Genomic DNA, 21,040 nt, shown 5'->3' with positions numbered 1-21,040 from the left:
TGTAAAACTAATTAACTAAGCATCTAATGTAACAATCATTGTTAACAATTTATTATCCAGTTGTGAGTGGCAATTTTATCAACCACCTTTGATAAACAGTGCATCAGGCTATATACACACTCCATAACTCAATTTATATATAATTTTCTAATATGTATGTGAAGTCTGACCAATTGTAACCGAATGTTTGGGTTCAAGCTTAATTCTTACCAGACTACCAAGATACCATATGGGCAGTCACTAACAGGCATCTTCACACTCAAAGTAAGAGTTTCTCTCCAAATTTTTAAAAGAATCACTATAACAAAAATAGCATAGCATTTATAAACTCAATCATAACTAGCTCTTTAATAGCTGATCTAATAAATTACTTCTAGACTTGGCAATAACTTCTACAAGGATTTCAAAATGATATTAAAGCTGGCATTAAAAATGGTTGGATTATTAATATTATTATTTTTTTTTTTTTATAGTAACATTCTTGTTAGTTTTTACTATTTTATACTCATTTATGATCTGGAAAAGAGTTGTTCTTGAAGCTTTCTTGCTTTTTTCCCCCATTTCCAATAAGAAATTAGCAACATTGATAATTTCATTGCATTTACAAAGTGTTCTGGCTTTACAGTCATTGAGCTTATATCCATATTATAAAAGTGATTGTTATTTGTTCAAAAGCCTAGTCTCATTTTTGTAGAATTTATTTCTAAGAAGATGAAGAGCTAAAAGCATCTGTGGAAGCCTGGTTTGATGCCCAACCTGAAGAATTTTTTTTTTTTTTTGAAGGATTAAACCAGGGCATCCAACTTTTTTTGGCTAGGAGCCAAAAAAAGTTGGATGCCCTGGTTTTGGCATGTTACCTGTTTTGGCTAGGAGCCAAAACAGGTAACATGCCAAAGCTTGTGGGCTGCAAAGCAAGTTCCTTACAACTAATTATAGATTTTTCAAAATATATCAGAATTTAATGTTCATTATCACATTTGTATTTTACAGTTTTTTTTTTGTTTTTTTTTTACATTTAATAATTAAATATAAAAATCCACCACTTATTATATAATACTAACAATATTTCTATTATATGGCTATAATAATATTGCTAAATTCTAAGGATGACACATAAAACATAAGAGAATAATATTAAAAAAGTCAATATTATTAAAAATGGACATTTTCAAAAGTTATATGAAATTATATTTTGTGACACGCTAGTTTTAAACTTGGAGGATTCATAATACTTGAAGATGAAAAATTTATGAAATCTTTCGGGGAAGCACAAAGTATAAAAGTTTTGGAACTGTGGCCTAATAGCTAGAGAGATTTAGGATGCAACATCCCCAAATGTGCGAAAAATATTCCACAGGTGGATTTTGGATCTGTGCAAAATCAGCAGCTGTATATAAGAAAAGTAATGCCAAGAGTGAAAATGAAAACCCAGTTTTTTTATGCAGTGGAAGAAAATATATGATATGCTTATGAGCGAGAGAGAGAGAGAGAGAGAGAGAGAGAGAGAGAGAGAGAGAGAGAGAGAGAGAGAGAGAGAGAGAGCAGTAGTCAGAGTTAACACCAAAAAGAGATATATGCAATCTTTAGCATTAGTAGATGCATATGATGCAAGAAAGCAAGTTTATATAGCATCAGCAAAAAAAAAAAACCCTTCCCATTTCACTCATCCATCCACTCCAAATGTTTGTCCAGTTCTGCCTTGAACTTAAAGTTGTTGACCTCCACTACAGCAGATGGAAGTTTGTTCCAACTATCAACCACCTGCTGGCTAAAAGAATTTCTGCACATCTATTCTACAACTGTCTTTCCTCAATTTGAATTTATGCCCCCTCAGGTGAGTAATCTGAGCAAGAGGAAGAATCCCATCAGCACTGAGCTCGCACAAATCATTCAACCTTTATACACCTCAATTAGATCACCTCGCAGGTACCTGGTCTCCAGAAGCTGCAATTCGCAGAACTTGAGCCTTTCTTGGTAACAGGAACCCTTTGTTCCACCCACCAATCTCACTGCCCTTTGTACCCATTCCAGCAGCTCTACATCTTTTCAAAAAGAGCCTCCAGACCTGTATACAGTACTCAAGGTAGGGCCTGACCATTACCTTATACAAGGGAACAATTACCTCCTTATCCCTGCTAGCAAAATTCCTGTATACCATTGACAAGACACCATATGCAACTCTTACAGCCTGTCTGCACTGCTCGACCCTAGGAATCTAGTCCAGAAATCTGAGTGTTGAGGTTGAGTATATGAGCACTAGTCTCTTTCTTTCAAGAAATAAGAAAGCACTGAAGTTAAGTTTTCTTTGCCCTACCAGAAGATTACTTGGAGCGCAGCATTTAAGAAAATGGTGATAGATATTTGAGAAGTTGGAGCTGTTTATATACTTGAAGGTTTCTCAAAACAGAAGGTGGAATGTAGTGTAGTTTCATCAGCAAAACTATAGATAGATTTACAGTCAGTAGCAGAAGGTAATTAATATATGAGTAAAAAGGAATGGGGAAAAAGAACTGAACCTTGGGGTACACCAGCATTAGTGGAAAAGTTAGAAGAAATAAAGCCCTTTACCATTACTCACAGTGAATATTCAGAGAGAAAACTGGATGCCCAATTGCAAAAAATGGCCAGCAGGCCATAAGATGGGATCTTGTTTAAAAGCCCATTGTGCCAAACATGATCAAAAGCCCTAGAAATGTTAAGAGCAACAGGCAGCATTTCACAGAACCTTTCCATCAGTTTTTTTCCAAAGATGAGTAAAATAAGCCAGTATATCACAAGTTAATTTATGCTGATAAAATCCCAATTAGTGATTACTGATTAGATGAAGGGGGTTCAACAGTTTTAAGAATTGGCAATTGATAGATTTCTCCATTACAGAAAGAATAGAGGTAAGTGCAATAGGGTAACTGGAAAGGAGAGATTTGAGCATATTTCCATGTGGAAAGAAAAACACCTGCAGATAAGAAAGTGTTAAAAAGGTAACACAAAATTTGAGCAAAGCTCTGGAGCACACATTTTGAAAATAAGTGGAGAAACACCATCAGGACCAAGAACTTCCTTGGATCAAAGACTGTTCAAAAGTCTTTGAATATCCTTCTGATGGAAGACCATAGGAGGCATTTTGTGGGGGGTATTTGGTATAGCACAATGTGATTTACCAAGCTATCAATACACAAATCAGAAGAAAGGAGGATGCTAATAAGTCAGCTTTATCTTTAGTTGAGAATACAACAGAATCATCAGGCTGTAACAGTGATGGAAGTATTGATGGACAGAAGTTGCAACCAACAACTTTTGTGGGATACCAGAAGACCTGACTACCCTTTGGTCTAAAAATGCAAATTTTCTACTCCTAGCCTGTTCAAAATAGAGCTCGGATTGATTAATAATCATATTAAAATCATTTCACCCCACCGATGGTATCTTTAACTTGTCATGGTGGTGGGGTTTGCGCGTTTCAATGATCTACAGAGCTATGCTGGTGGTAGCTTGCTACTGGTAGGGCCACCCAAGCCAGAAAGGTTTGTAGCTAGAGACCAGATGAAAAAAGATACCCAGGTCTTCCAGGTTGGGGGTTGATACAATGGGCCAGCTCCCCATTCATCAAAAAACATTCTTTCAATACTATAAGACCTAATAGAGAAAAAAAAAAAAAAAAATCAGACGGACAAATAGGAATCGAACTGGTAAATGGAAAAGGATTATGAATTCTGGCTGCTGGAATGTATGAGTTAGCACAAAACAAGATGAAAAATTTTTTTGGAATTGGGAAAATATAAATTGGATGTGGCAGTCTTAACTGAAACAAAGAAGAAAGGAAGAGGTGAAGAAATGACTGGAGAATATATTTTCCTTTGGTCTGGTGTCAACTGACATGTAAGAGCTAAGGCAGGGGTGGCTGTACTTATTTTTTTTATTTATTTTAATTTTTTTTTTGTTAGTTGTTGGTGCATCGGCTTCTGTGGCCATAATGCACCTCCCAAAGTTTTTGCATTTTACTCTGATCCAAGCATGAAGCAGGATTCGAACCCGCGACCTTTGGGTTGCCAGGCAGGCACTTTACCCACCTGGCTAGCTTGGTCAGCGCCGTACTTATTCACAAGAATCTCAGAAAGTTTATTGAAAAATGGAGTTTTGTTGATGAACGAATCATGACCCTCGAAATTAAAATATATGGAAGAGAAATTACTATTATTGGGGTATATGCTCCTAATAATGAGTCTCCTACAAATATTAAAGAAGATTTCTCGGAAAATCTGACAGAAGTAATAGAAGCAATTCCACATTGTAGAGAGACAGTCACATAAGGGGGGATTTGAACTCCAGGGTGGGACAAGCAGCAGACAACGAAGTGTTGGGAAGACAAGGAGAAAATGTAAAGAATGATAACGGAGAGAGACTGATAACTCTTTGCTCTCAATATAAGCTGAGGATTAGTAACACCTTCTTCCAACATAGAGACATTCATAAGTTCATATAGTTTGAAGAAACAAAAGGACTAAAATCAATAATTATGCGATCACTAAACAACAAAGCACAATTTTTGTCTGTGATGTTAGGCTCCGGAGAGGAGCATATTGTGGCTCTGATCACTTTTCGGTGAAGGCTACATTATCATTCCCGTGGACGTGCCAAAAAAAGGAAGGAGAAAAGGAAGAAAGACCTTGAGAGGAGTGAACAACTTGACAACGAAAGATTCAATGTGGACTCACTAAAAGATGAGAGCACTAGGGGCTTGAATCAGCAAAGATTAGACCAAGAATTAGATGAAACCTATGGGGAGAGTGCAAAAGATATATGAATACCTAAAGGAAACAGTGAAGAAAACTGCTGGAGAGGCAATAGGAAAATCTCAAAAGATGAAACAAAATGATTGGCTGAACATGGAAATTAAGGAATTAATAAAGGAGAAAAAGGAAGCATACCAAAGATGGCTAAGCTCAAAAAGTGAAGTTCATAGAAAAACATATAAAGAAAAAAATAAGCAAGTGAAAGCAGAAGTCATCAAGGCAAAGAACAAGTCCTGGGAGAGCGTGAACAGCAAACTAGGATGTACAAGATCTACAGAGGCATGGACAGTATTGAAGAGTTTAAGGAAATCTCATAAGCAAAATGCTAGACTGGAAATTATAGATTGGAAGAATGGGTCAATTATTATGAATAGCTATCAAATGAAGGAAGAGAGGAATTTATAGAAACTGAAACAGAGACAGCTGTCATGGAAAAAGGATTGAACACCCAAATTAAGGAAGTGGAAGTGGAAATAAAAATTGCAAAAAATGGAAAAGGCCCAGGCAGAATTAACACAGAGCTGCTTAAATATGGAGGTCGAAAAGTTATAAATCTATTAACTCGACTGTTCAACAAATTATGTGATGGCGAAGAAATACAAGATGAGATGACAATCGGATACACTGCATCAATTTTCAAGAAAGGTGACAGAAGAAGATGCTCCAACTATAGAGGAATCTGTGTTATGGGTTCTATTGCTAAACTATTTGGAAAAGTGATAAAATCAAAACTGGAACAAGAGATTGTTATTTCTGAGGAACAGTGTGGCTTTTTGACTGGATGCTCATGTATAGACAATTTATTTACTGTTAAGCAAATTCTGGAAAAATGTCAGGCTACAAACCAAGATGTAGGTATGCTGTTCATAGACTTAGAGAAAGCGTATGATAATGTGCCAAGAAATCTTCTGTGGAAAGCTATGGAAAAAATGTCAACAAGCCAGCCATTAATTGAAATAATTAGAAGAAATGACAAGAACAATACGTGCTGTATAAAAATTGGTTCAAAAATATCAAGAAAATTTAAGACTTACAAAGGACTACTTCAAGGATGCTATTTGTCACCTACTTTGTTTAAGCTGTTCCTGGAAGTTGCTCTAAGACCATGGTCACAGAAGTGCAGTCAAATGGGTGTTCCCCTTGGTAAAAATAAGTACCTTTACAATCTATTGTTTGCAGATGACCAAGTTGTGGTAGCACAGCATGATGATGATGTAAACTACATGGGCAGAAAGTTACTAGAAGAATATAAAAGATGGGGACTGACAGTTAATTTTAATAAGACAGATTGATTATTTGGTTTTTAGGAGCATTAGCAACTAAGGCCATATTGCTCCGGGAATATGCGGTGGTCATTCCCTTGACCTTTCCGCATCCTCCGTATTTGGTAGTGACGGGCTCGAACCCCGGTCTAATCAAGATTTAATAAGACAGAGTACATGAATCGAAGTGAGGAGGTTCTGGATTTAGATGGAATACAGGTGAAAACTGTACAGCAATTTAAATACCTGGGTACAATTATTCAGGCTGATGGATCTGCGCAGGAAATTGAGAGAAGACTGGGTGAAGGTAGAAAGGTCATAGGAATGCTTAATTCTGTGCTATGGAATAAAAATATTATTAACAAAACTAAACATCAAATATATAATGCAATATTACAAAGTGTTTTATTATATGGATACGAGACTTGAACCTTAACTGAAAGACAAAAAAAATAAACTACTGGCTGTTGAGATGGAGTTTTGGCGAATATTGGCAAGAAAGTCTAGGACTGGAAAAGTTAGAAATCAGGTGATAAGGGATACAATGAATGCCCAAAAAACCATCATTAATAAAACAGAGGAGAAAAGATTGGAGTGGTTTGGCCATGTGAAGAGAATGGAGGATGACAGATTGCTCAGAGGAGCAATGGAATGGATGTCATGGAGAAGGAAAAAGAAGGGAAGACTAAGAAGGACGTGGATGGGTGTGAAGAGCAGCCACGAATAGAAGAGGACTGGTGGGTGGAGATTGGGAAGATAGAAGAAAATGGAAAAAAAGAATAAAGGAATGACTTTTCGATATTAGGTTGAGGAGAACCGTTGTAATAATGGAATAAATCCGAAGGAGAAGAAAATCATTTCAGGCTTTAGTGCAGGCAGAAAATGAAACTGAAAGTTTGGATACAAGACAATTGTGATATGCAACATTCTTATCTTGCCTTAGCACATTTAGTGAAAAACAAAATGTTCAGGTAATGGACAAGATTTCAGATTGGAAAACTGAACAAAGGATTTCATTCTTACAAGAATAATGTCACTGATATGATCTGAGAAAACAATAGGTTCAGAAAATTTCAAATAGTAATCCAACCAAGACAAAAAGAGGAAGAGAAACCGGGAAGAATCACCCAATTTAACATATTTGTAATTCCAAATAACACAAGGCTGAGAACAGGCACAAGAGTCTACTGGAAAAGAAACCATCAAAATGTAATAATCTGAGGTATCTAGAGGACTATTAAAATTGTAATTTGAATGGTGAAAGTAAGATCAAGTGTTGAAAGTGTGGTTAGGATTATCTGATATTCCAATTGGTAAAAGAACACATTGTGTAGAGTCATTAGTAATGTAATCGCAAAAGTCTCATCTCAATCTGCTAGAGTAGTGAAAATTAAATTCAACAAGCAAAATTACCCCACTGTGAGGAAAGTTATTTTGGAAAAAGTAGAGTTTCAAAGCAAGGAAGTCAAAAAGTTCTGAGTGATTTTGGAGTGTAGTTTGGAAAATGGCAGATTAAACAAATACATTTGATAAAATGAGGTAGGGAGAGATCAAAAAAGAGGAGATTCCACATTAAGAAGTCTTTGACAAGGAATATCACAGCAGATCCTGCACAAGTAGCATCTCTCATGTGAGAGGAATGACACTATAAAAACATTATGGGAATCTTGTTGTCTCAAAACTTTACTAGACATGTTGGACAGACAACTTAAAGTGAGAGAAATGATAGAGAAAACAATTAGAACTGGGACAAGTGGGTATTTGAAGTAACTGATAACTGAGATTCTATCAGAAAAAGTTAGGTGGGGCTGGGCAAAGTGTAAGTGGAAATGATGTGAGCTACACAGCATTAAGTAAAAAAAAAAAACACTAACTACCTCATCAGCATATCCCTTCTGAAAATAATTTGTTGAATTCTGAAAGCTGTTTGTTCATTGTTTATGTCCCTTTATGTATCATTTGAGCAAGAGCTAGATGCCATCTGCATTTCATTTATTCAATCCATTTAATGCCTTAAACATTTCAATCAGGTGTCCACACACATGTCTAATTTCCAAACAGTGTAATTTGCAGAACTGAAGTCTTATGGTACTCTTACCACAAGACTTCAGTTTTTGTGTCACTGACTTAACTTGTTGCTCTTCTCTTCACCTGTTCCAACTGATTTATATCCTTCCCGAAATGTAGCTTCTAGGACTGTATGCAGTACTTGAGATGCAGCCTAACCACTGCCTTATATGATTGGACTATTACTTCCTTGTCCCTGCTGGCAAAATTCCTATATATCAGACTCCATAAGCAGTCCTAGCAGCTACGCTACAAAATTCAAAATACTTTGTCAGACTCCACAACTAACCACAATTACCTTGAGTATGATTAACCAACCAACTGGCATGTTATTCTGAGATTACTACCTTCCATATGCGACACCTTTCATTTTTCAATGTTAAACCTCAATCCACTTCTCAGCCCATCTGGCTAATTTTTCTAGTTGGTCTGGTTTCAACATAATACCCTGATTTCTGTCATTATCCACCCTGCCAACCTTCATATTATCTGAAACATGGACGTTAAACTTGATGTGTCTTCATTAATATTATTTATAAATACTGAAAACAGACTAATAACATTAGTCCACAAAGTGCAATGTCCATTAATAACCACTCTACTTTCTGACACTCAACCAGCCTTTTATCCATAGCATGTTGTAGAGACTGGCATTAAGTATTCTGAATTCTGACATGAAGAATTCTGGAGTTAAGGCAGACAGTGAAGAGATTGACAGGCTCCATTTTAATTCCTTTGGGGGCATGAACTGTGTTCTTCAAGATCTCAAACACCCATCAAAATTATGAGTTTGCACAATTGCAAAATATCCCAGATAGGGCCAAGCTCTCAAATCTTTCATGACTCACAACACCAGGCAAACAGGCATATGTGACCCAGCCCGACACAGCCATCACACCAACAGCCAAGAAACTGCCACTTCTCATATCTCCAAAATCTCATTTTGGAACCTAATTTTCTTTAATTTCATATCTCATCACAGACTAAAAGATTAACAGTAGCCGCTGGCAGAAGTGAAAGTGATACTCGCTCTGGTTCTACTGGAATGAGCAGTAGCCTGGAAAACAAGATGCAGGGGATTTCAGACACTGCTGGTAGTCATTGCGGTACAAGTAAACACATGGGCTGTGTTAGTGTAGCTAAGAATAGGAACAGGTGCATGTATAAGTGTGTGTACACCAATGCTAGGAGTTTGGTAAATAAATTTGATGAATTTGAGGTGTTGGTCAAAACATCAAAGGCAGATATTGTTCGGATATCAGAGACGTGGTGTCACATAGATATAAAGAATGCAGAAATGGAATTTGGGGAGTACAATGTAAACAGGAAGGATAGACAGGATAGCAAGGGAGGAGGGGCTATGCTATTAGTTAAGAAACACAAAATTCAAGGAAGTACAGCCAGTCGACATGGCTGGACAGTGCAGTGTTGAGTCAGTTTGGTGTGACATAAGCACTGGAAAATCAAAACTGAGAGTAGGAGTGTGTTATAGGCCTAATGACTCTGATGAGTATAATAAATAACTGTACAGGGAAATAGAGTGGGCCAGTAAATCAGAGGGTCTTATAATGAGGGATTTTAATTTCCCAGATATTGACTGGAATTTGTGGGTAGGTCACTCACACACACTAGCAAGGCTTCTGTGGATTTATTGGATGTTCTACAGCAGCATGCTCGGGAGTAATACTCTTGATCTTATTATCAGTAATGATTCTTCATCCATTTAGAATCTGCAGATAAAGGAACTACTAGATGGCAGTGATCACAGTGTGTGGAAGTGGGATTTACTCTAATAGGTAACTACCATCAGAGGTAAAGGGAAGGGTTTTTGCTAGGGGTAACTACCACCAGAGGTAAAGGGAAGGATTTTTGCTTTCGTAAAGGCAACTACGGAGGTATGAGACAGTATTTAAATTCTATATGATGGGACCAACTGATGATGTTACCAACAGCAAATTCAAAATGGGAAGCATTCAAAGAATTAATCTTGGAAGCCACTATGCTTTTCATACCAACTAAGAAATATTGTTCAAGGTCTATGCCTAAATGGATGTCAGATGAACTAATGAGACATGTGGCAGAAAAGAAAAATGAATGGGATACATATAAATTAATGGGTGACACGGAAGCCTATGATAGATATAAGATGGTCTGTAACCAAGTCACAAAGGAGTACAGGCAGGCAAAGGCAGATTAAGAGAAATCTTTGGCAAAGGATGCAAAGAAAAACAGCAAAGAGTTCTTTACTTATGTAAACTCTAAAAGGAAGGGGATGAATCAGATTGGTCCACTGGACATAGATGGTTCAACTGTTGATGATCCTGCTCAGGTAGCTAACAAACTAAATGAGTATTTTGCATTTACATTCACACAAGGAGTTATTCAGGGAGGGAATGCGGGAGGTGAATTAAACTCTGGCAATGAGCTAGATGATTTTGTAATAACTGAGCAAAGTGGAGGAGAAATTGTTGAAGATAAACATAAGAAAGGCAACTGGGGTGGATGGGATCTATCCAGTTATATTAAATGAGGCAGCAAAGGAGGTGCCTCCGTAGCCAGGTGGGCAGGAGCAGTAGTGCATAGCACACGCTTCTTGATTAGACCGGGGTTTGAGCCCGTGAGCCACCAAATACGGAGGATGCGGAAAGGTCAGGGAATGACCACTGCATATCCTTGGAGCAATATGGCCTTAGTTGCTAAAGCTCCTAAAAACCAAATAACAGCAGCAAAGGAAGTAAGCAAACCCTTAGCCATAATTATGAGAGCTTCCTTGGACTCATAATTATGGCTAAGGGTAATTAAAAAATTATAATTAAAACCCATGGACTGGAGGTGTGCAAATGTGACCCCAAATCACAAAGGAGGATCAAAGGGTGACAAAAGTAATTACAGATCAGTTAAACTTCTGTTCCAGGGTAATTAATGGAGTCACTGGTTAAAGAAGCACTGCAGAATAATCTAGACAAGACTTCAGTTATAGCTCGGACACAGCATGGTTTTGTTAAGGGGAAATCTTGTTTGACTAATCTGATTGGATATTATGATGTGGACACAAAGGAACTGGATGCAGCATATCACTGATATCATATATTTGGATTTTTTTTTTTTTTTTTTGATTTGGTAGTTGTTGGCGCATCGGCTTCAGTGGCCATATTGCACCTCCCAAGGTTTTTGCAGTACTTTGATCCAAGCCCGAGGCGGGAATCGAACCCGCGACCTTTGGGTTGCCGGGCAGGTACTTTACCCACTCGGCTAGCCCGGTCGGCACATATATTTGGATCTTAGAAAGGCTTTTGTTACTTTTTGCACATGGAAGAGTGCTGCACAAATTGGAGCAGTGTGGCATTGGAGGCAAATTGCTGCTATGGATAAAGGGATGGTAGAGTGGGAGAAGACAGAGAGCGGTAATAAACGGACACTGCTATTTGTGGACTAATGTTATTAGTGGAGTCCCTTAGGGTTCAGTGTTGGGTCCATTGTTGTTTTCTGTATTTATTAATGATATTGATGATGGTATATTAGGCTTAATGTCTAAGTTTGTAGACGATACGAAGGTTGGCAGGGTTATTAATGACACTAATGACAGTACTCTGCTGCAACAGGATCTAGAAAAGTTGAGCAGATGGGCTGAGAGGTGGCAACTGAACTTTAACATTGACAAATGTAAAGTACTATATATGGGAAGCAGTAACCCCAGAGTAACGTATCAACTGTGTGGTACTACACTGACAGTGGTAGAGAATGAAATGCACCTGGGGTAATTGTGCAGGCAGATATGAAGTTTTCTGAGAAGTCCAGATGGTCTGCAAGAATAGCTCATGGTGTCTTGTCAATGATATACAGGAATTTTTCTAGCAGGAATAAGGAGGTGATTATCCCTTGTATAAGGCAATGGTCAGGCCATACATTGAGTACTGTATACAGGTCTGGAAGCCTCATTTTAGGAGCTGCTGGAGCAAGTGCAGAGAAGGGCAACAAGATTAGTGAATGGAACAAAGGGTTGCTCTTACGAAGAAAGGCTAAGTTTTGCAAATTACAGTGTCTGGAGACTAGGCACCTATGAGGTGATCTGATTGAGGTGTATAAAGCTTTGAATGGTTTGAGCATGCTCAATGCTGATGGGATTCTTCCTCTTGCTCAGAATGCAGTGGGCATAAATTCAAATTGAGGAAAGACAGTTGTAGGATAGATCTGCAGAAATTTGCCTTTAGCCAGCAGGCGGTTGATTGCTGAAACAAACTTACATCTGTCGTTTTAGAAGTTGATAGCTTAATAGATTCAAGGCAGAACTAGACAAACATTTGGAGTGAGTGGATGGGTGAAATGAGGTTTTTTTTGGTTGATGCTGTATAAGCTTGCTTTCTTGCATCATATGTCTTTACTAATGCTAATGCTTTGTAATAAGTGCAAATGATCTATCTCTAAAATAATCTCTCAAAATTTCATAAAATTGTTTTGTACATCCGATGTGTCTGTCTATCCCATGATAGCTGATCAAATAACCCATTAAAATCAATAAATATATCTAGGACACATTTTTCCAGTCTCGTATTTCGCACCATCTGCTGTATCACGCTATCAGTTGACCTACCCCTCCTGAAGCCAAATCGCTGGGGGCTACTAAGTCCCTTTTGCACATAACATTTCTCAAATTTCAATATTACAAGCCTTCCAAAGCCTTTACTCAAGACCAGCAGCAAAGATATCAATCTATAAGAATAGCAGTCAGTAGAATCCTTAACAAGGCTGTTCAAAAAAAAAAAAATTTCTCATACACTTCCTTCCACTGTGCTGGAAAAACACCTTCCCTTAAACAACCATTATACAAATCAAGGAGAACATCCCCATGATTCTCTCCAAACTTTATAACTTCTGGCAAAATTTGATTGTTGCCTAATAATGCCTTTCCTCCTTAGTCATTTTTAAGGTATAGTGCAATTCAACCATCATAAAATCTTCCTCTTGTCCATCCTATATATAATTTCTATTTTAAACTCTAATATCCATTTGTGACTGTATATCCATCTCTGCACAATCCTCAGGAATCAAAGAGTACCTCCACCATATAGGTCTTCCATCCAGTCATGCCAAGAACTCTACCTTTCTTAATTGTATGGTATACCTTCTCAACTTTCAACTTCTCTGCAATAATTTTATATGGAAGTTTTATAATGAGCAACCATCAGGTAATGTGAAAAGCAATGCCAAGGAGAAGGAGGAAAAGTAGTAACGTGCCACTGTAGAAGTTGACAGCCATGCAATAGGTTTATTCAACACACATTAACTGTTTCTTTCATTAAAATGTAAGGGTAAATAAGATTAAGACTGTGAAAGGACTAATTCAATACCCACATTAGAAAATAACATTTGTCAAATTGTTCCAGTGACGTAAACAATATATTGGAATCATAGAACCATGTTGGCAATTATATTCTTAGAAATGGTTTATCATGGCACAGTTCATAAAACTCATATTAAAATGAAACTTAATGATACTAGGCATAATATTTTAAGAGTTTAAAATTATCTATATAATATCGGTGTAGATACACCATAGACAACTCTTAAAGAAAAAACTTTGATAGCAGTGAAAAGGGCATCATTTCATCTGTATCTCATATTGTGCTCATCCTTCTCAATGAGTTACCGCGTATTGCACTACCTCGAATAAGTAACGCTTCACTAATAGCATTAGCATTAGTTGAGGCATATGATGCAAGAAAGCAAGCTTATAGAGCATCAGCCAAAAAAAAAAAAAAAAAAAAAAACCCTTTCTATGTTCCATCGGGGTCACTAGTTCAGCCTTAAATTTATTTAAGCTATCAGCTTCCAAAACAACAGATGGAAGTCTGTTCTAGTTCTGCACATCTATTCTACAACTGTCTTTCCTCAATTTGAATCTATCTATGACCCCTCAGGTTCTTAATCTCAGCAAGTGATAGTATGGTGCCTCCATAGCCAGGTGGGCAGGAGCAGCAGTGCGTAACACATGCTTCTTGATTATACCGGGGTTCGAGCCTGTGACCACCAAATATGGAGGATGCAGAAAGGTCAGGGAATGACCACCGCATATCCCTAGAGCAATATGGCCTTAGTTGCTAATGCTCCTAAAAACCAAATAACTAAAAACCAAATAACAAATAACAATAACAAGTGGATAATAACAAGTATCAAATAACAAACAACAATAACAAGTATCCCATCAGGTTTGAGCCTGCTCAAACCATTCAAAGCCTTGTACACCTCAATCAGATCATCTCGCAGGTGCCTAGTCTCCAGATGCTGCAACTGACAGAATTTAAGCCTCTCCTGGTAAGAGAACCCCTTTGTTCCCCTTGCCAATCTTGTTGCCCTTCTCTGTACCTAGCAACTCTACATCCTTAATAAAATGAGGCCTCCAGACCTGTACACAGTACTCAAGGTGTGGCTTGACCATTGCCTTATATAAAGAGAAAGGTATAATTACCTCCTTGTCTCTGCTAGCAAAATTTCTATATATCATTGACAAAACTCTATGACCTGCTCAGGCAGCCCGTGTGCACTGCTCAGAGAACTTCATATCCGACTGCACAATTACCCTCAGGTCTTTTTCATTCTCCACATCCCTGAGTGTAGTGTAGTGTAGTACTATGCAGTTGATACATTTCTCTTGGGTTACTGCTACCCATATGCAGTACTTTGCATTTGTCAATATTAAACATGAGTTGCCACTTCTCATCCTATCTACCTAACTTTTCTAGATCCTGTTGCAGTAGCATACTGTCTTTACTGCCATTAATAACCCTGCCAACCTTTGTATCATCTGCAAACTTGGACATTAAGCCTGATATACCTTCATCGATATCATACAGAAGACTATCGTTACTTATTCTTAGTGGGCACCACCGAGATACAGATGAAACGATGCCCTTTACACTGCTATTGTAATTTTTTTCTTTAAGAGTTGTCTATGGTGCACTACAGAGATATTATATAGATAAAACTCATATATTTAAGATGTCTTCCGGAATGAAAAGGCATGTGACATCTACCAATATATAGCAGACTGTGATATCTTCCAGATACAAAGTGCTTCTCTTTAATATTTTAAAATAAAGAGAAATGTTTTTCCAGTATATTCTATAGCAGTAAGAATTCTTATTTGAACAATGTGGAGTTAGAATATACTTCTTCAATTTGTGATCATACTGATAACAAATCGAAGAAATGTACACTTCCAAATTCTAATTATTTAAGAAGCCAGTAATCGTATTTCATTTGCACACTGACTTCAATGAACATTTAAAACATAAGTTATAAATGTAAAAACATATTTGAAGGATGCTGTAATACAGGATATGTAAATATACCATCTAAATTACAAGACATTAAATTCATGTCCTTGCTTACTGTAAAGCACCTGAATTTTTATATTATTATTTTTAAAAAATTAATTCTAACTCTGGAGCATGCATATAGGTCCAGAGGACTTTGCATTTTGTTTTATGGGAAAAAATCTGCTACAAATTTTCCAGTCTGCACATTTATAATAGTGTAGAGATTCAAATATGAGTTTGGACATGTTGTAAAATCCTCAAATCACACTAACCAAAGCACCATAACCAGCAAGAACATACTCGCACCATTACTTGGGGGAAAGGGGGAGCTGCAATAAAACCTAAACATTTTCAATGACATCATAAAGGCAGTCCACAACTAAGATCCAGGGAATCCATGTAAATCATGTACAAAACAAAAAATTCTGACACATTCAAAAATTAATGATATCTTCAAATAAAATTATAGCTAAATTTTCTTTCAGGGGGATAAAGAAGACAAGTTTAAACAACTTTAATTAAAACATAAATGTAATTCAATACTGACTGAAGATATGAATGGCAAGAGAGTAAATAAAGATGAAACAATGAAACGGTTAAGAAACTTTCTTTAAACAGGATGTTAACAATTTAAAAAATATATACACAAAGTTTCACTGTACATCATAACTAGTGGCCATCAAAACTGATTATCAACCATTACTGGCCTGACAATATTATTATTATTATTAGCTGTATGGTACAAGGAAGCCAGAAGCTTATGCTGCAGCAACCAAAAAAAAAATTCCCGAGTTACCCTGAGAGAGAGAGAGAGAGAGAGACCAACTCATAAGGTGCATCTTATCACATCCTATATTTATACAAAAATGGAAAAAGAAAAATATTTCCTGCAGCTCACCCTGATTAGTTTATCTAAAACAGTGCTTTTTATTTTATAAATGGCAAAAAATGGTTGAGGTCTGCTTTTGTGTATATTTCATAACCTTAATTCTGAAATTTCCCTCTCCTATTAAAAGATTTTTTTTTAACAAGGAAAAATTACAAATCTTTTAAATAATAAAATAAATATTTATTATATAACTGTGATTACAAATTCCTTCTCACAATGGTCAAACAAAGCCAGAATGAATAATTATGAATGTTTCAAACATATATCATGAATGTGAAAAGGTTAAAAACGGAATTAACACAACAGGAAGAAATCCATTGGTAAAATAAACATTAGCTTTGCTAGTGTCGTACTTTGCATTTATCCTTGGCGAGAAAAACAATTTTCACTCTTTCATCAGATTAAAAAGCATGATGCAAAATATGAATACACTGCATGCTTTGTTGTACCTTCCTAAGTATTTCCAAATGTTTCTTTCAAATTCAAGGCAGTGTAGTGTAGTTTAAAAAAAAAAATCATTGACATACATATTTTATAAACATAAATATGTTGACGTCTAAGAAACATGTCCAGGAAGGCTCACTGCCAGCACAGCACAAAACACTTAGCTGAAGAGTTTATATTCACTCCTTTACTTCAAAGCAAAAAAAAAAAAAAAAATATGACTACTTTAATACTTTCTCCCAAGCACTTGAACTATTTTATAACAGATCCTCAGGTTTAATTCAGCATTACATTATAACTATGCACTTCCACAGCGCTCTTCTTAAAAATAAACAAAAGCAACCAAAGTTATTGTGATACCAAGATAGAATGATCATACGGGGGGGGGGGCATCCAAACTGTTCTACACTGATACCTATCCAGTGAGATCCGTTACGTTTTGAAATCTACTGACTTCATCTGAGGTGTAATGTAAAACTCATCCATCCACCCTCAATTTTATGATGGGTTCTCCTCTTCCCACCATGGTGGGTGGAGGAGGGAAGCATATAAGCTGTAAGATTTTAACACATTATTACTTATAAAAACTCTTAATACTGAAACTTTTTTTTATATATATACATATATATAAGTTGACACAAATTCCATGTTTCAAGCATATTAGCTGATGGGAATGAAACAACAACAATCTAGTCCATGTTTATTTAAGAGTTACACTCAAGTAAAAGAAAAGTTACTTACTTTTTCTTTTCTTTAAAAATAAATTATAAAATTTTCGCTGTCGGATACATTCGTTCAAAATTGAATCACGGGGAGCAAAGCGCGGAACGGACCTCTAGCCTTACTTCTGATAAACGTGATAAACGCACAAAGATTTGCACTAAAAAAAAATAAATAAATAAAATAAAAATAATAAAAAGAAATGTGCGGAATTTTCTTTACATGCAATGACGTCAGGAAGTTGCGTACAAGCGCCATCTAACATTGCAATCTATATAAAGTGTAATTAATAATCATCAACATACATGGAAATTTTAAGGAGTATAATTTTTCAAACAAAAATACAACAAAATGGGTTCTTTTTAATTTATATGTGTCTCTTGTGTGATTACTACACTGCTCGACAAAATTAATGGAATACGTAGAAAATGTCGTGTAACTCGTGCAGCTTGCGATGAAGCGGGGGGGGGGCAAATTGTTATGATGGTGCGCCATACAATAACGATGAAGTGAGAGAGCGAGAAACTTCTGAGAGGTGTAAGGGACATTTATAGTGGTCTCATAAGAATTACTAAAATTGTCACATTACAGAATTCGATACAAAATGCTCGGAAATGCTCTAAACAGGCATCACAGCGGTGAACCATGCTCGATTTAAGAGCGTTTATAAGATTGATTCTGTGGCAACAAATTCCATTCTTACATCAGCAGAGACCTTAACTCACCAAGTAACCGAAGAGTTGGATGTTGGTGTGCAATACGACGCCCAACACGTTCTATCGGATTTAAGTCTGTGATGCGTTGTCCTGCATGAAAAGAAAATCTGGGTCAACGACCCCTAAAAAGGCGCACATGCGGTTCTCGGATCTGTTTTCGGTGCCTATTTAAACAGGAGTGCAGCTTTTGATCATTGAATAGGCGTGCAGCTATTGATCATTATTGCACCCCACACGAGGACACAGCCTCCACCTTAAGTGACCCTTTCTTCGATATTGGAGGGATGGTATCATATTTCTATTGTCTTCAGCAGGGCCGTTTTAAGAACTCTCGGGCACCCCGGGGAATTTCCAAATGTGGCCCCCATTGTTTAAATTGATTTAATATTTTTTCTGGGTCTCTCTTAGTCGCATTCCTAACCCTAAGTGAGGGCCCCTGGCGTCCGCCGGCTGCGTCCATTCGTTAAAACTGCCCAGGTCTTCAGATGAAATAATGTTTAGAATCTGTTTGTAGGGTAAAACAGGACTCGTCAGAGAATAGAACTGTATCCCATTTGTCAGAGCTCCAAATCGCATGACACCAGCCCCGATGAGATCTGCAGTTTGGTTTGGGTCAATGGGATTCAAGGTATTCTTGCTTTTTGAGACGGTCTGCAGGGTATTCCCTATGTGCCGCAGTAGCGTCTAAAAAGCAAATATGCCAACGCCGGCATGTGTGAATGAGTGTTGGTGTGTAAAGTTTAAGTGTGTTTCATGTTGAGAGTTGAGTGCCAGCGCCAGTGTCTAATTCTGTGGTAAGCAACAATCTTTCCAGGTGAATCTACAGAACTATATATTCTATTCCAGAATGTGCTGGTTCCACAGGATATACTCTCACCGGGGTATTCGACTGTAAGGGAAATCTATAATACAATATATTCTGTAATAAGACACATGGAGCAGAACCAGAATATGTCTGCGGATGCAAAAATTCATGAGATATTCGAATACTCTCTAAAAGCTCCTTCCTTGCTTTCCAGTGCTAGAAGAACTCCATCTGTGTCAAAGTTCTCAGTTTCTTCTTTTCTATCTGTCAATCGAGTAACTCCTTTGCTGCGTCGAATTTACTCAACTGAACGAGGCTTGAATATGAAACATTTCAAGTATGTACCGCTAAAAATTGTCCAATATCAAGAAGCTATAATTTTAAATTTATTTCGAATTGGAGCTTCCAGGCTATAACTTCTTTCATGTAGCATTTGTACAATAGCAACTGACTTCATTACAGGCAGTTGCTATGTTGTGATACTAATATTGAATTGATTTATTTGTCTACTAACATTGGATTGAATTATTTGTCTACTAACATTGAATTGAATTATTTTTGTCCATTAGTAGTCTCCAACCACTTAATGTGTGTGCGCGTGAGCATGCGTGTGTGTGTAGTAGAGGCATCTGATGCAAGAAAGCAAGCTTAAACATGAGCCAAAAAAAAAAGAAAAATTACATATCCATTTTTTCTAAACGTTTGTCCAGTTCCTCCTTGAATATATTTAAGCTATCAACTTCCATAACGACAAATGGAAGTTTGCTACAGCAACCAACTACAAGCTGGGTAAAAGCAAATTTTCGCACATGAATTCTACAATTGTCTTTCCTCAATTTGAATTTATGCCCCCTCAGGTTCGTAATCTGAGCAAGAAAAAGAGTCCCATCAGAACTCATCCTGCTCAACCCATTCAAGGCCTTATACAACTCCATCAGATCACCTTGCTGTTGCCTAGTCTCCAGACGCTGCAATTTGCAGAACCTAAGCCTGTCTTGGTAAGAGGACCCCTTTGTTCCCCTCATCAATCTTGTAGCTCTTCTCGCTCAAGCAACTCTACATCCTTCCTAAAATGAGGCCTCCAGACCTGTACGCAGTACTCGAGGCGTGGCCTGACCATTGCCTTATACAAAGTGACAATCACCTCCTTTTCCCTACTAGCAAAATTCCTGTATATCATTGATAATACCCCATGACCTGCTCTGGCTGCTTGTCTGCACTGCTCAGAAACCCAGAAAACCTCCAGGTCTTTTTTTCATTTTCTACCACCCTGAGTGTAGTACCGTGTAATTGGTACGTTTCTCTAGGGTTATTTCTACCCATATACATTACTGTACTTTGCATTTGTCACTGTTAAACTTAAGTCGCCAATTCTGAGTCCATCTGCCCAACACTTCTAGATCCTGATTTTTGCTCAAAACATCAAAGGCAGATATTGTTGGGATATCAGAGACGTGGTGTCACACAGATATAAGGGATGCAGAACTGGAATTTGGGGAGTATAACGTCTACAGAAAGGATAGACAGGATAGGAAGGGGGGAGGTGTTATGCTATTAGTTAAGAAACACATAAAAACCAAGGAAGTGAAGCCAGTCGACATCGCTGGACAGTGCAGTGTTGAGTCAGTTTGGTGTGACATAAGCATTGGGAGATCAAAAATTGAGAGTAGGAGTGTGTTATAGGCCTAATGACTCTGATGAGTATAATAAGAAACTGTACAGGGAAATAGAGTGGGCCAGTAAATCAGAGAGTCTTATAATGGGAGATTTTAATTTCCCAGATATTGACTGGAATTTGGGGGCTGGTCACTCACACACTACCAGGGCTTTTGTGGATTTATTGGATGATTGTTTTCTACATCAGCATGTTCGGGAGGCAATTAGAGGGAGTAATACTCTTGATTTGATTATCAGCAGTGATTCTTCATGCATTAAGAATCTGCAGATAAATGAACCAATAGGTGGCAGGGATCACAGTGTGCTGAAGTGGGATTTACTCAAGGAGGTAACTGCCATCAGAGGTAAAGGGAA

The 21,040-nt window shown here is 37.3% G+C and overlaps 1 protein-coding gene across 3 annotated transcripts in view; it reads right to left on the bottom strand.

The window, feature by feature from the left end:
- LOC150091707 (uncharacterized) overlaps nt 1–17,618 on the bottom strand; it is a 191,953-nt gene extending 174,335 nt beyond the window's left edge. For all 3 annotated transcript variants that reach the window (XM_090376518.1, XM_090376511.1, XM_090376502.1), the window contains exon 1: nt 17,510–17,618. The gene's annotated coding sequence lies outside the window, so the exon portion shown is untranslated. The remainder of the gene's footprint in view (nt 1–17,509) is intronic.
- Between the last annotated feature and the right edge of the window lie 3,422 nt (nt 17,619–21,040).

Source organism: Mastigoproctus giganteus, chromosome 1 (assembly GCF_048544385.1).
Source record: "Mastigoproctus giganteus isolate SK-2022 chromosome 1, ASM4854438v1, whole genome shotgun sequence".
NCBI lineage: Eukaryota > Metazoa > Arthropoda > Arachnida > Uropygi > Thelyphonidae > Mastigoproctus > Mastigoproctus giganteus.
This window is presented reverse-complemented; position numbering and strand designations above follow the sequence as displayed.